This window comes from Bubalus bubalis, chromosome 20, assembly GCF_019923935.1.
Source record: "Bubalus bubalis isolate 160015118507 breed Murrah chromosome 20, NDDB_SH_1, whole genome shotgun sequence".
In the NCBI taxonomy this organism is placed as follows: domain Eukaryota; kingdom Metazoa; phylum Chordata; class Mammalia; order Artiodactyla; family Bovidae; genus Bubalus; species Bubalus bubalis.
In genome coordinates this window covers 35,721,517-35,734,802 of record NC_059176.1, presented here as the reverse complement: position 1 = coordinate 35,734,802, position 13,286 = coordinate 35,721,517, and the positions used below count along the sequence as shown (strand labels likewise).

General features: G+C 46.9%; 1 long non-coding RNA gene across 1 annotated transcript; it reads left to right on the top strand.

Moving 5' to 3' along the window:
• Positions 1 to 86: 86 nt before the first annotated feature.
• Positions 87 to 7,691, top strand: LOC112580778. The gene is made up of 2 exons (XR_003105087.3): positions 87 to 6,814; positions 7,149 to 7,691. It is a non-coding gene; the product is annotated as an uncharacterized LOC112580778 (long non-coding RNA).
• The last annotated feature ends 5,595 nt before the right edge of the window (positions 7,692 to 13,286 follow it).

The following is a 13,286-nucleotide window of genomic DNA, read 5'->3' as shown; positions in this document are numbered from 1 at the left end:
GCCAAGCCGCAGACCTGCCTCTGAGCAAGGGAATGAAATAGGGAGTAGGAAGGAGGCCTCTGGGGACTCAGGCCTGGTGAGTGGGGTCCTGGCAGGCATAACAGGGCAGAGGTGTCAGCACCACTCTGGCCGTTTCTTTTTGCTTTGGTCCCAGCATCCTGGTTTCTTATCTAGGCTTTAATGAGCCCCTGACTCCTATCCACTCCAGCCTCTGCCCAGGACACCTGGGCTGCTCGTCTCCAAAGCAATACTGAGACTTCCTCTTTGTTGGTGGGCCTTCTAGGGGAATATGCTGAATCCCATCCTCCTGTGGGGAGAGGCTGAGCCACTCTAATTCAGGTCATCAGGTGCATCTTCCTTCATTGGGTCTGAGCACAAAGAAGATAGAGCTTCCGCCTTTTCCCTCTTGGCACAGCCCTGGGCCTTACTCTCCTGGTCTGTAGAATGGAAGTTTGCCTTCCTGCTGAACAGAACTTGTGAAAACATGGGAGAGATCAATTTCCTGCCCGTCATGTGTGGCTTCTGTCATGCATCTCTGAAGTCCACATGGCCTAGAAATAACCTGAATGAGCACCTGGATAAAGTGAAATTCAGGGGCTGTCTTTGATGTGGGCTAGGAGTCATTGGGAGGCACCATGCGCTGTTTGCATGGAGCAACAGAAAAGAGGATTGGAGAGAATGGGCCTACTCCAGTTGCTGTGGTTAAGTTGCTGGATGAACTTGGGCAAGTCTTTGCCCTGTTCTGATTCAGTCACCACATCCGATCAGTGGAGGATTAGACCAGATGGTCTCCAAGAGGGCTTTGGCAGGTTCTCTGTTCTCTCGGCAGAAATAGGAGGGGCCTTAGAAGTTTGAACACTTTGGAGTCTAAGAAATGTCTCTGAATGCCTCCCCCAGGCTGCCTTCTCCAACCTTGGTCGTGGGAACTGGAGGGCAGAAATCCCCCTCTTGGGCCTATACATCCAGGAGGAAGAACCTGCCCTTAACTTGGTCTCTCCAGATTCCCCTCCTACCTTGGAAACGCATGGAGACCACTTTGGTAGGAGACAGCCAGAGTGGACATTCCTCAGACACCCTGGGCCCCTGCTTCCTCATCCAGCCTGCATGTGTTCCCCCATCACGCTGTGCTTCAAGATGAGGCTTGGTTCTGGTGACTCAGGGCATCCATCTGCCCTCCTAGTCCAGCCAGCGACCGCTCAACACCAGCCCCTCTGCTCCCTCATGTGGAGTTTGATCTCAGTCTCTAAAACAGGACTCCTGCAAAGGGCAACCCATTTGGTGCAGGACCACAAGCCAGATGCTGAGGGCCGGGACTGGGAGGGTTAAGCCTTCCCTCCCTCCAGCCTGCCCCCCTGCAGTGCTGGCCTCAGCTGCTTGGAATCCCTGGGGTCCTGTAGGGCCCTCCCGACAGCCAGATGGGCAGCAGCGCCAGGAGAGGAGGAGGAGGAGCAGTGGAAACAGGCCCCAGGGTACCCCCGGGCAGGGAGGGGAAGGGAAGAGAGGAACAGAGGGAGGAGAGAGGATGGCTGTATGGTACGGGAGCCCCACTGGCAGAGCGGAGAAGGCCGGACCCTTCTTCTTGAGCCAGGCAGGGGGACAGGGCTGCCTTGGGGCTTTGGAGCTGTGGAGAGTTCGGGGCACAGGCCATTGTGCTCAGCGGGCCTCCGCCTGGGAGCCAGCTCTTGGCGTGAAACCCTACCCGGTGCTGGCTCCTGCTCCTCTTTCTTTTTTCTTAATAAGGTCGAATCAGAGTGAGTCAGAGGAGCCAAGTTTCCTGTTAGGCTCTGTTTGAATAAACTCTGCTCTGAGCATAGCTTGGGCCTCTGCACAAGCTCCTGGGGCCAGGATTGTAGCCCTGCCAGCCATCTCTGCTGAGACTGGAGACCTGGGGTCCTGGCCTGGCCCCCAGATGCTCCCCAGGGAAGCCTGTTAAGCTCTCAGAGCTTCAAAGTCTTCAGCTATAACTTGGGAGTAATAATACCTTTCTCGTGGTATATTTGGGAGGATGAAATAAAAGGATTATGAAGAGTACCTACCCAGCACAGTGCCAGGCATGTGGCCACTATTTTTTTCCCCCCTCTGGACTGATGAGAGAAGGGAGGGCTTCACCCCCAGGGTGTTCCCCCCGTCCCCATTTTCTCTGTCCCTTTCATCTTTTTCATCTGTCTTCTGCATCCTTTTCTTGTACCCAGCCCAGGGCACACTCCTGGGGCCGGTCCTCTCCTCCTCTCCACTCCCTTCCTTGCCCTCCTTTTCTCTGCCAATCTGTGTCTCCCAAAGTGGCTGATAAGACCTTCTTGGATCTCTGAGCCCAGAGGAGCCTGGCTGGTTCCCCCTCTGCACACACAGGACAAGGCCTTGCCTGAGTAGCTGGAGGTGTCCTGACATCCTTTGCTTGGAAGCAGCAGAGCCGGGGTCTAAGAGAGACCCCAGGCAGGCAGCAAAGGATGCAGAACTGGGGTCAAATGAGGGCTTCAAGTCGCCAGGCTGGGCCTGAGCTGTCTGGAGGTGAGGGGCGGGTGGCAGGCAGCTCCTCACCAGGCCCTGTTCCTAGGGGCTGGGTTCACACCACAGTTTTAAGACCTAGCCCTGTGGTTGAGGCTTGTTGCCAGTCCCTGGCAATAGGAACCAGGCACAAGTGTTCTTGGAGGGCTGGGGTATAGGGCTGCAAGAGCTTGTTGGTAGTGTGTGACTTTGTTAAGAATCTAATGTTCTGGACGGGGCTGCTCCTCCCCTGGGCTTCCCATGGGACACAGCCAGTGTCTTTTGATCCTGTGCTGGAACTCCAGGCTCTGGAAAATCTGGAGGGAGTGAGGAGGCCTCAGACCCAACCGCAGAGGGTTTGGGAAGCCGAGAAAGGATATGAGCCGTGGGATGCCTTACTGCTTTGCAGAGGAAAGGACCAGGAGGCCCACTGTGGGTCAGAATGTTTCTATGGTTGTGGGGAAAGGATGAGGCAAACTCTGGGTGTCCCTGCCTTCTGTCCCCGACCTGGAATGGGACTGGTCCTTATCTACCCACTGAGATCCCTGGCTGCTGAGCCTAGGCCCCTGGCAAAGGCTCTTGATGGGGTTTGTGCGGACCTGGGGGTGGAAGCCCCAGCCCAGCTGGCAGTGAACTGTGCAGGCCCCTGCTGCTGCTTCTAGAAATTGGGCCGAGGAAATGCTGAGTGAGGAGGCCTGGCAAGCTGGCATAGAATGTGCTGACTCTGCAGCAAGAGGACCACCAAGTGACCACTGCCAGCTGGGCCCTGCACCCACCCTTCCCCTGCAGCCACATCTGGTGCAATGGTGGGCGAGGCAGGGGGGCTTTGGAGGTCCCCAGAGCCAAGGTAGCCGTGGAGGGGCCCGCAGGAGGGGCCGGGGCCCTTTGGTTTGGAAGTGCCTCTCTTCAGCGCTGGAACTCTGGAGAAGCCCAGAAATAGGGGAGGTGAGGTCAGAGCCTTTTGGAAGGACAAATGGGGAGGTGAGGGGGAAGGGAAGGAACCCACCCTTCTCTAGGACCCAGGGGAATTCAGTGGCTCTGGCCACCTCCCACTCTGCTTTTCCTCCTAGCTCTCTGGGGCTCCCGCCTGCATGCTCCCCAGGGAATTGGAAATACCAGCACTGATACATGGGTCTGGTCATCCAGGCAAAGCTCTATGAGGCAGGAAGCCTCCTCGATCCCCGGATCCCCTCGTCCCCCAGCCCAGCCAGCTTCTCCACTTCCAGACTTTCTCCCCGTCCTGAGGGGTGGGCAGGGCTCTGGGTCTGGCTAAATGGTAACATTCCCTGTCCACGTCGCCCCCACCCCCGGCCCCCAATCCATCCCAGGTCCAGAGCTGGCATGGTCAGGGAATATCATGATTACAGGGATGGAGAGGGGGTCTCCTCCCTGAGGCCTTCCTTGGGTGGAAGGTTTTTGCTGAAGTTGTTGGTTGGGGCCTGCTGGATAGGACAGCCCCTGGTGTCAAGGTTCGAGTTGGGGTGGCTCTCAGCCAGCATGCTGTGGGGAGGAGGAGGTCACAGAGTTCCCTGCCCAAAGGCGAGAACTGCCAAGACCAAGCAGGAGGCCAGTCCCTTGGGCTGCAGCCTGGCAAACCCTGGAGAACTGGGAGGAACAGGGAGGTTCCTGAGGCAGGAACCCAGGGATTCTAATAGCAACCTGGCAAGGCTAAGGGAAGATCCTCCAGCAGTAGGAAATGGCAACCCACTCCAGTGTTCTTGCCGGGGAAATCCCATGGACAGAGGAACCTGGTGCTACAGTCCGTGGAGTCCCAAAGAGTCGAACATGACCACTAAACAAGGCTAAGGGAAAGCTCTTTTCTCTCTCTGTCTCTCTCTCTGCTTTTGTTTTCCTGCCTCTATATCTTTGACTTCCATTTGGGTCTTTCTGGGTTTCTTTACCTTTATTTTTTTTTCCTTTTTTCAGAATATTCCTGTTTTAATTCATTCATTCACTTTCTCTGTCTCCCTCCATTTCAGTGACTTACAGTCTCTACTCATTGTTTCTATTCTTTTATATCTCCCTTACTCCACCTCACCTGTTTCTCTGAATTATTCCCTTATGTGTCCACTCATTCAGTCAGCGTGTTCCCTGGGTGCCTGCTGAATGGAAGCCCTGTGTTGGCTGGGGGATCCCCAAAGAGCTCACACTCTAGTGGGAGTGGCTAGTCCTGAGGAGGGGTGCACCTTTAGGCTGACTCTGTGACCTTTGAGTCACCCAATAAATATTAGTTGAACAAATGAATGAATGGTGACTTTCTATATTCTTTGACTATTTTCTGTTGTAACATTCACCTGCTTAGTATTGATTTATAAGATGTAGTATATTTAGCATCTTTTCGTATATCACTCTTTTTGTCATATAGGGTGCAGGTAATTTTTGAAGTTTGTCATTTGCATCTGTAGTTTTTATACTTTCCTGATATATTGAAGTGCTTCAGTTTTAAGCTGTCAAATTATTCGATTTTTCTGTTATGATCCCAGACTTTATTGTTATATGACCTTTGCTTTCACCAAGAATGCATACATTTTCAATTAAATTTCAAAATTTTATACTTTAATTTCCCTTTATATTTAACTCTATTTTATTTTTGTATCTGGTGAGAGGTAAGGAAACAACTTTAAAACAAATTAAGCCACTATCATTTTAATATGAATGATAAATTAATCCATAAGTGAATTCCTAGTGATCTGAAAGGGCATTTTATCATATACTGAATAGTTTTCGGTTTGATTGTGCTTTTTATTCTGTACCATTGACTTATCAGATCATTTTTACATTGAGATTACCTTATTTTAATAGTTGTAACTTTTAAATAATGATTATTAACTGAGAATACAAATCTCATTTATTTATTTATTGGCCCTGGCTTGTAGAGTGCAGTATCTTAGTTTCCTGACCAGGGATTGAACCCATAGCCCCTGTAATGGAAGCATGGGTATTTTAACCACTGGACTGCCCAAAATTATTCTTAGTGCTTGTCATTTAGGTGAACTCTAGATTTTTTTTTCCAAGTTAAATATAAAACAAAATGTCCCTCTGGAAATTGGAATTGGATTAAATTTATAGATTAATGTAGTGGTAAATAATTTCTTTGCAACACTGAGTGTTTCCATTCAGGAAGATGGTGTATCTTTCTATTACTAAGGTCTTTTTAAATTGTTGTTCTACAGTAAAGTTTTATAGATGAATATATGTGTCTGGTGCATCTTTAATGAAACATGGCAATGACATCTGTAGTTGGCAGCTTCTGAAATGGTTCTCAGTGATCCCTGGTAGTCACTTCCTTGTATAATCCCCATGGCTTTATGTGTGGATTGGACCTAATAACTTGCTTCTAGTGACTAGAATGTGGAAAAAAGTGATGGGATGTTACTTCTGAGATTAGGTTGTGAAAAATTGTGACTTCTGTCTTGCTGGAGCTCTCTTTCCCGCTCAGGCTCTCTCACTTGCCTTCTCTAACAAAACCAGCTTCTATGTTTCGAGCTGCCTTATAGGAAGCCCATGTGACAAGGGACTGAGACCCTCAGCCCAACAGCCATGTGAGTGAGCATACCTACTTGAACCTTCAGATGAGACCGCAGCCTTGGCTAACTACTTGATTATAGCTTTCTGAGGGACTCAGAGGCAGAGAACTCAGCTCAGCCACCCGCAGATTCCTGGCCCACAGAAACTTGAGATAATAAATTCTGCTGTTTTAAACCACTGTGCTTTGGGGGCAATTTGTCATGCAGCAATGGATAACTAATGCAGCATCTTTAGTTATTTAATTTTTGCTTAATGTTTTCTGCTAAGTATCAGGAAGTAGAAAAGATATTAACTTTTCTGTAGTTATTTTATAACTGGCTACTTTACTAAACTCTTCTATTCTGATAATTTTGTATTCCTTTTCCTAGTTTTTCTGAGTACTACTTGCAAATAATTATAATTTAATCTTCTTATTTTTTTCTAATTGCAGTAGCTAGAATTTTTATAATATTTAGTGTTGAATAACGAGACAGTAGAAATCTTTATCTTGTTCACATATTTGATGAGAATGCTTTTTTTATTTCACTGATTTGGTGTTGGCTGTGGGTTTGAGAGCTAGTATTTTTTACCACGAGAAACAAATATACTTCCATCTCTAGTTCACTAGAGTTTTTTGAAAGAAAATCAGGAATGGATATTGAAATTTACCAAGTATCTATTCAGCGTGTAAAATGATTTTTTTTCTCCTTTGACCTATCGCCATAGTTAATCAGTTTCCTGCAGTTTTGATATAGCATTATCCGTGCATTCCAGGAGTGTTTGCTCATGGTGTATTCTTCTCATCGCTCTAGATACTTTCACTGTAAGTATCTTTGCCAAGACATCTTTGACACAAACATTTACATCACATAACTAGCTGGCCATAGGACAATTTTGCCATAAAAGTTTAAGAGGAACATTAAGAAGGACAGAAACATGAAGACTGAAGAATGAAATCTAAAAGACTTTATGTTAAAATACAAAATATTTGAATACATTTAAAATATGTATGGATTCATAGACATGCTACACAAGAACTGATTTTATCTTGTGGATTGGACCTATCTGCAGCTGTCTTCCAGGTCTTCCATTCATAGTATTTTATGCGTTTACTTGTTGACTTGTCTTCTCAGCTGGCATCACTCTTTTTCTTTCAGGCTAGAATTTCTTCCTCCGCTGGATGAGGCCTCTGGTCCCCAGCCCTGGGATGAGCCCTGTGGTGCGCTGTGAAGGCCTCTGCACTGTCATTAGCTCTTGGTGTAACGCCACGTGTCCACTGATTGTCACTCCAGACGTGCGTGGGAAGAGTGGGCTCAGCTGTGCCTGGAAGGCCTCTTTCTCCTCCAGGGTAGTGTGTTTCAAAATAAAACCAACTCTTGGGGGAAATCATTGTCTGCTGTCAGCTCCATAAAGCCATCAATAACATTGCTAACTGGAAGAAATGCTAGCACACGTCAACCAGCGGAAACCAAGCTGTCAAACCCCAAACTGTCAAACCAGTTATTTGATCTTTCTCACAAAATTGCCTCACAGCCGTTTAGTTACAGGGCAAAAATGTTTGCAGCAGAAAACGCTTTCGGCAAAGATTTCTGTGGCAAAGATGCTTACGGTGAAAACACTGGACACATTCTTTTAATATGTTGTTGGATTGGGTTTGGACTTTAATCTGATTAAATTTTTATTAGGACTTTACATCTATATGAAAGAGACTCGTGAATGGCTCATTCGTTCGTTGTGTTTTTCTTTGTGCCATTGGTCAGGTTTTAGTGTTAGGGTTATTCCAGCTTTATAAAGAGTTGGGAAGTGTGTGAGTCAGGGTCCTGGCAAGAAACATTCTCCCCACTGCCAAATGGTTTAAACAGAGAGTCTTTATTATTATTTTTTTTGTTTTTTACTTTTAAAATATTTATTTATTTGTCTGCCCAGGTCTTAGTGGTGACTCTCAGGACCTTCGACCCTCGTTGCAGCATGTGCTAGTTGCAGCTTGTAAGATCTAGTTCCCCCAACCGGGGGTCAAACCTGGGCCCCCTGCACCGGGAATGCAGAGGCTGAGCTCTTGGACCACTGGAGAAGTCCCTAAATAGAGAGACTTTAATGAAGGGAGTCCCTGTAGATGTGTGGATAAGGCGAAGGGGACAAACGAGGGACAGTGAGGCACCCGGAGACCAGTACTGATGCGGAGACACCACCAGTCCCAGGGTTGCAGGGACGAGGGAGGAACCTAGAGCTGACACCTGGGAGAACAGGTCCAGGCAAGTGCTGAGGTTGGAGACACTGCTACTGCCCGAGCAGTTTGTGGGGTCAGCCCCCTGGGGCTTGGGACCAGACAGGCAAGGATGTGGTTTCTGCTGCGGTTTCCGTCTCGTGACCAGACTCTGACGGAGACTAACATAATCATATGTTTTAATATTCACTTCCCCCTCTATGCAACAACTTCCTAGTACTGATTTTTGTTGTTTACTATGATCTTGCTTATTTTGATTCGTCCTTGCCTGCTAAGAGTGCATCCCTGAATATTTTCCCCCATGAAACATTACACATGGCACATATCCTAAGTTCTGGAGTGCAGGAAAGTTTCTTTCTGTTGTCTTCATGCATGAGCGCCCCTGGCAGATGGTGGGAATTTTAGGTCACAGCTGCAATCTCGCAAAATTCTGTAGAAGCATGGTTTCCAAAGTGTGTTCCATGGAGCACCCGTCTTTCCACACAGTCAGTGGAAAAGGGTTTCATTGCTAAATAAACTTGGAAAACTGTGCTCGCTAATATTACTGATTTCACAAATGCTTTCGAAGCCCCGAGAAAGCCTCAGTATAGGATCTTGCCGCACTTCACTCTGCATCTCCCAAGTCAATTTTATGGCAGAAGCTTTTTTCTGCAGCATAGCTGGGGCACGGGACCCTTCGCTGCCGTGCTGCGGTGCTTGCAGCTGGACACACATCCTCAAGCAACACAATATGAAGAAACTGTATGGGACGAAAAATAACTGCATGTATACGCAGTTGGGACAAATTCTGGACAAAAGATACAAAGAGACCAAAAACCCAACTGCCATTTTTGAAGAAGCTGGAGCAAAAACAGTGCATCAGGAGGGAAAATAGGGTGCTGCGCATGCCCACTGCACTCGACATCCTCAAAGGAGTGGGTAAAACACCTAAGCCACGCCTCTGGCCTGACCCCTGGACACACCCCTACCCTCATTCTGTATAAGGAACAAATCGGCACCCTGCTTTATGGAGCAAGCGAACAAGGGACACTTGTTTGTTCTTGATCTCACTTGTTGCAACCAGGGCCCCCAAAAAGCTTTGTCTGAATTTCTTGTCTGGCCTCTAGTCAATTTCTGTTGATTGGGGAAGGCCAAGAACCCTGGTTGGTAGCATAAGTACTTCTCAACATTCCATGGAATGGAGTTTCTCTTCTAATTAAACATGTTTCCCGAATGTTACAGATGTTTCTCCCGCATTCCCCCTCTGTATGGATGCTTAGAAGATTGCTTTGTTGCTGTTGTTCAGTTGCTAAGTTGTGTCCAACTCTCTGTGATCCCATGGACTATAGCCTGCCAGGCTCCATGATGTTCTCCAGGCAAGAATCCTGGAGTTGGTTGCCATTTCCTTTCCTGGAGGATCTTCTTGACCCAGGGATCGAATCTGTGTCCTGTCGAACCACGTCACCTGCATTGACAGGAAGATTCTTTACTGCTGAGCCACCAGGGAAGCCCTGTAGAATTATTTCTTTGCCCTTAAAATGGACAAAATCCTGCATGGTATTTCTAAGTTTTTTAAAATTATTTGACTTATATCAAAAGGAATCTTTTAAATGTTTAAGCTCAGGCTTCCCATCAGGAGTACCATCTTCTTTTTTGATTCTTGCTTTTGTTTCATTTGCTCAGTTTCTTCTTTGGACCTCTATGTGTACTGTCGTCTGCCCCTTTGGTTTTATTCCTTTGGGCTTTTCCTCAGCCTTCTCAGAGGACTTAGGTCTGTCTCCGCATTTACAGATTCAGTCTTCTGTAGTTTCGATTCTGTCCATTACCATCATAATGCGATTTTAAATCTGCTGCTGCCTTTGTAGTCTCTTTACAGCCTTTTCTTTTCTTTCTTTCTGTCTCTCTCCTGTATGGTTTGCCTATGACTCCCACCTGCCTCTCAGCCAGCAGCCATCGCGTTTCATTCTTCCCATTTGTATTTCAGCTGTCCTTTCTTAGAGTTTGTGTTTTGATTACATGAAGTGCATACAAAGCAGATGTGGTCTGAAAGTTATTTGTGTATCTGTGATAAATCATCTTCAAAGGAATGGTTTTTCTCTGCCCTTTGAAGAACTTGTTCTTTCCCTTCATGATACAGAATCTTTTCAAAGACCCTGTGTGTTTCCAAGTGTATGTGTGTGCATGTGGGTGTGTGTTTGCTTTTACTCCTCCTTAAGAAAATCAGTGTTTTGCTAAATCTTATTATTTTCCCCCCAAACAAGAGGGGAAGAATTGGATTCTTTTTAGCTCACCATTCACCTGGATATTTTTCCAGGTCCTGTCATCTTTTAGGCTGAAGGACTGGTTAATGCCAACTCATGTCACCAACTGGCTGTGAACACAAATTATCTTTGTCATTATGTGCCCCCGCTCATCTCCAGAGTTGACTTGCAGGTCTCACTGGCTGTAGGGTGTGTGTGTGTGTGTATGTATCTGTGTATTTGTCCTGTTCTTTCTCTACTCAAGTAGAGCCTTCCAAAGGCTATTACCAGCTCAGGGATCTAATTAGGGGGAAGGAGTGGGAATTGGCAGTGACCCAGTGGGCAATCTTCTGTCTGCACCAGGGGCCAGCAATATGCCAGGCTCCTTCACTAGGTAATTGATGCAGCCTTGACAAGACTTGAGCTCACCCTGTCAAGGAAGAGGAAACGTGGTATCAGGGTGAAACTGATTCAGGGAGGAGCTTCCTCCCAGTTATATAGTTGGCCCAGCAACCACATGCACCCAAAGCCTTCCAGTCAGCTCCTCCCAAACACTACTGATCCACAGCCCCAAAAGAGCTTCTGAATGACATATTCTTTTTTTTTTTTTCCCATTTTGCTCAGTTTAATTTTAATCCATTTTAATCATTTTAATTTTACTATACTGCTTATTTGTAATTATTATTATTTTTTAATTTTATTTTATTTTTAAACTTTACATAATTGTATTAGTTTTGCCAAATATCAAAATGAATCCGCCACAGGTATACATGTGTTCCCCATCCTGAACCCTCCTCCCTCCTCCCTCCCCATACCAGCCCTCTGGGTTGTCCCAGTGCACCAGCGCCAAGCATCCAGTATCGTGCATTGAACCTGCACTGGCAACTCATTTCATACATGATATTTTACATGTTTCAATGCCACTGAATGACATATTCTCAGCAAGCCCGTCATCCCACCACCTGCTCTCCAATTCAGGGGCAGTTGACAAACACTGTCAGGATCTCATCTCCTTATTTCTCTTGAAGGAAGTTTACCTTTCTCAGAAACTGGTGTTGTGAACCAGCCCTTGAGGGGTCTCAATTCAATCCTGATGGGGCGTGTTTTCCACAGATACCCAGCATTTGTGCCATGGAAATGTGGTTTCCCTGGCTTCCAGGCTGACTCAGGGCTTGCCCTTATTTTATTATTTTTTTTTTAATAAAAAAAAAATTTAAGGGGACTTCCCTGGTGGTCCAGTGGTTAAGAATCTGCCTTCCAGATGGTGTGGAGATTCCTTTAAAACTAGGAATAAAACCACCATATGACCCAGCAATCCCACTCCTAGGTATGTACCCTGAGGAAACCAAAATTGAAAAAGACACATGTACCCCAATGTTCATTGCAGCGCTATTTACAATAGCTAGAACATGGAAGCAACCTAGATGTCCATCGACAGATGAATGGATAAAGAAGATGTGGTACATATACACAATGGAATACTACTCAGCCATAAAAAGAAACGCATTTGAGTCAGTTCAAATGAGGTGGATGAACCTAGAACCTATTATACAGAGTGAAGTAAGTCAGAAAGAGAAAGATAAAAATTGTATACTAATGCATATATATGAAATCTAGAAAGATGGTACTGAAGAATTTATTTACAGGGCAGCAGTGGAGAAACAGACATAGAGAATAGACTTACGGACATGGGGAGAGGGGAGGAGAGGGTGAGATGTATGGAAAGAGTAACATGGAAACTTACTTACCATATGTAAAATAGATAGCCAACAGGAATTTGCTGTATGGCTCAGGAAACTCAAACAGGGGCTCTGTATCAACCTAGAGGGGTGGGATGGGGAGGGAGATGGGAGGAGGTTCAAGAGGAAGGGGATATATGTATACCTACAGCTGATTCGGAGAAGGCAATGGCACCCCACTCCAGTACTGTTGCCCGGAAAATCCCATGGATGGAGGAGCCTGGTAGGCTGCAGTCCATGGGGTCGCTAAGAGTCAGACATGACTGAGCGACTTCACTTTCACTTTCCACTTTCATGCATTGGGGAAGGAAATGGCAACCCACTCCAGTGTTCTTGCCTGGAGAATCCCATGGACGGAGAAGCCTGGTAGGCTGCAGTCCATGGGTTCACAACAGTCGGGCGCAACTTAGTGACTAAACTGCCACCGTAGCTGATTCATGTTGAGGTTTGACAGAAAACCACATTCTGTAAAGCAATGATCCTTCAATTAAAAAAAAAAAGAAGCTGCCTTCCAGTGCAGAGGACACGAGTTCAATCCTTGCTAAGGGAACTAAAATCTCACATGCAGTGGGGCAGCTCAGCCCATGCACCACAAGTAGAGAGAGGCCCAGGCATACAAGGAAGGATCCCACAGGCCACAGCTAAGACCCAACGCAACTGAAAAAAAAAAAAAATACAATGTTGAAAAAATTTTAATATGTTTATTTATTGAGCTTTCCCTTCTATATATATCCAAGAGCTGGGCTCTTGGAGGAAGGAGAGCCCTGCGCCAGCATACCTGGATGCTGTGTGGGATTTGTCCTGTCCTGGATGCAGCTAAGACCCAAAACTGAGTATGAAAGACACCAGGAACCCACATGCCTACATTCACAGAGCCTCCAGTGAGCAGCCAGGAGCGCACAGCATCTCCCCTCTGCAGGGCTTGCAAGGGGGCTGGACTGGCTCTTCTCTCATCAGCACCACGGCTGTCCACAATGACTGGAAGAGGAGCTGGCATGGGGGAGAGTCATTTGCCATGTGGGGAGCGCAGTGCATGTGGCAGAGGGTCTGCTCTTCCCTCTTGTGGGAGAGATGGGGAGGGGTGCTTTTCCTTCCCGGGGCCACAGGAAATCT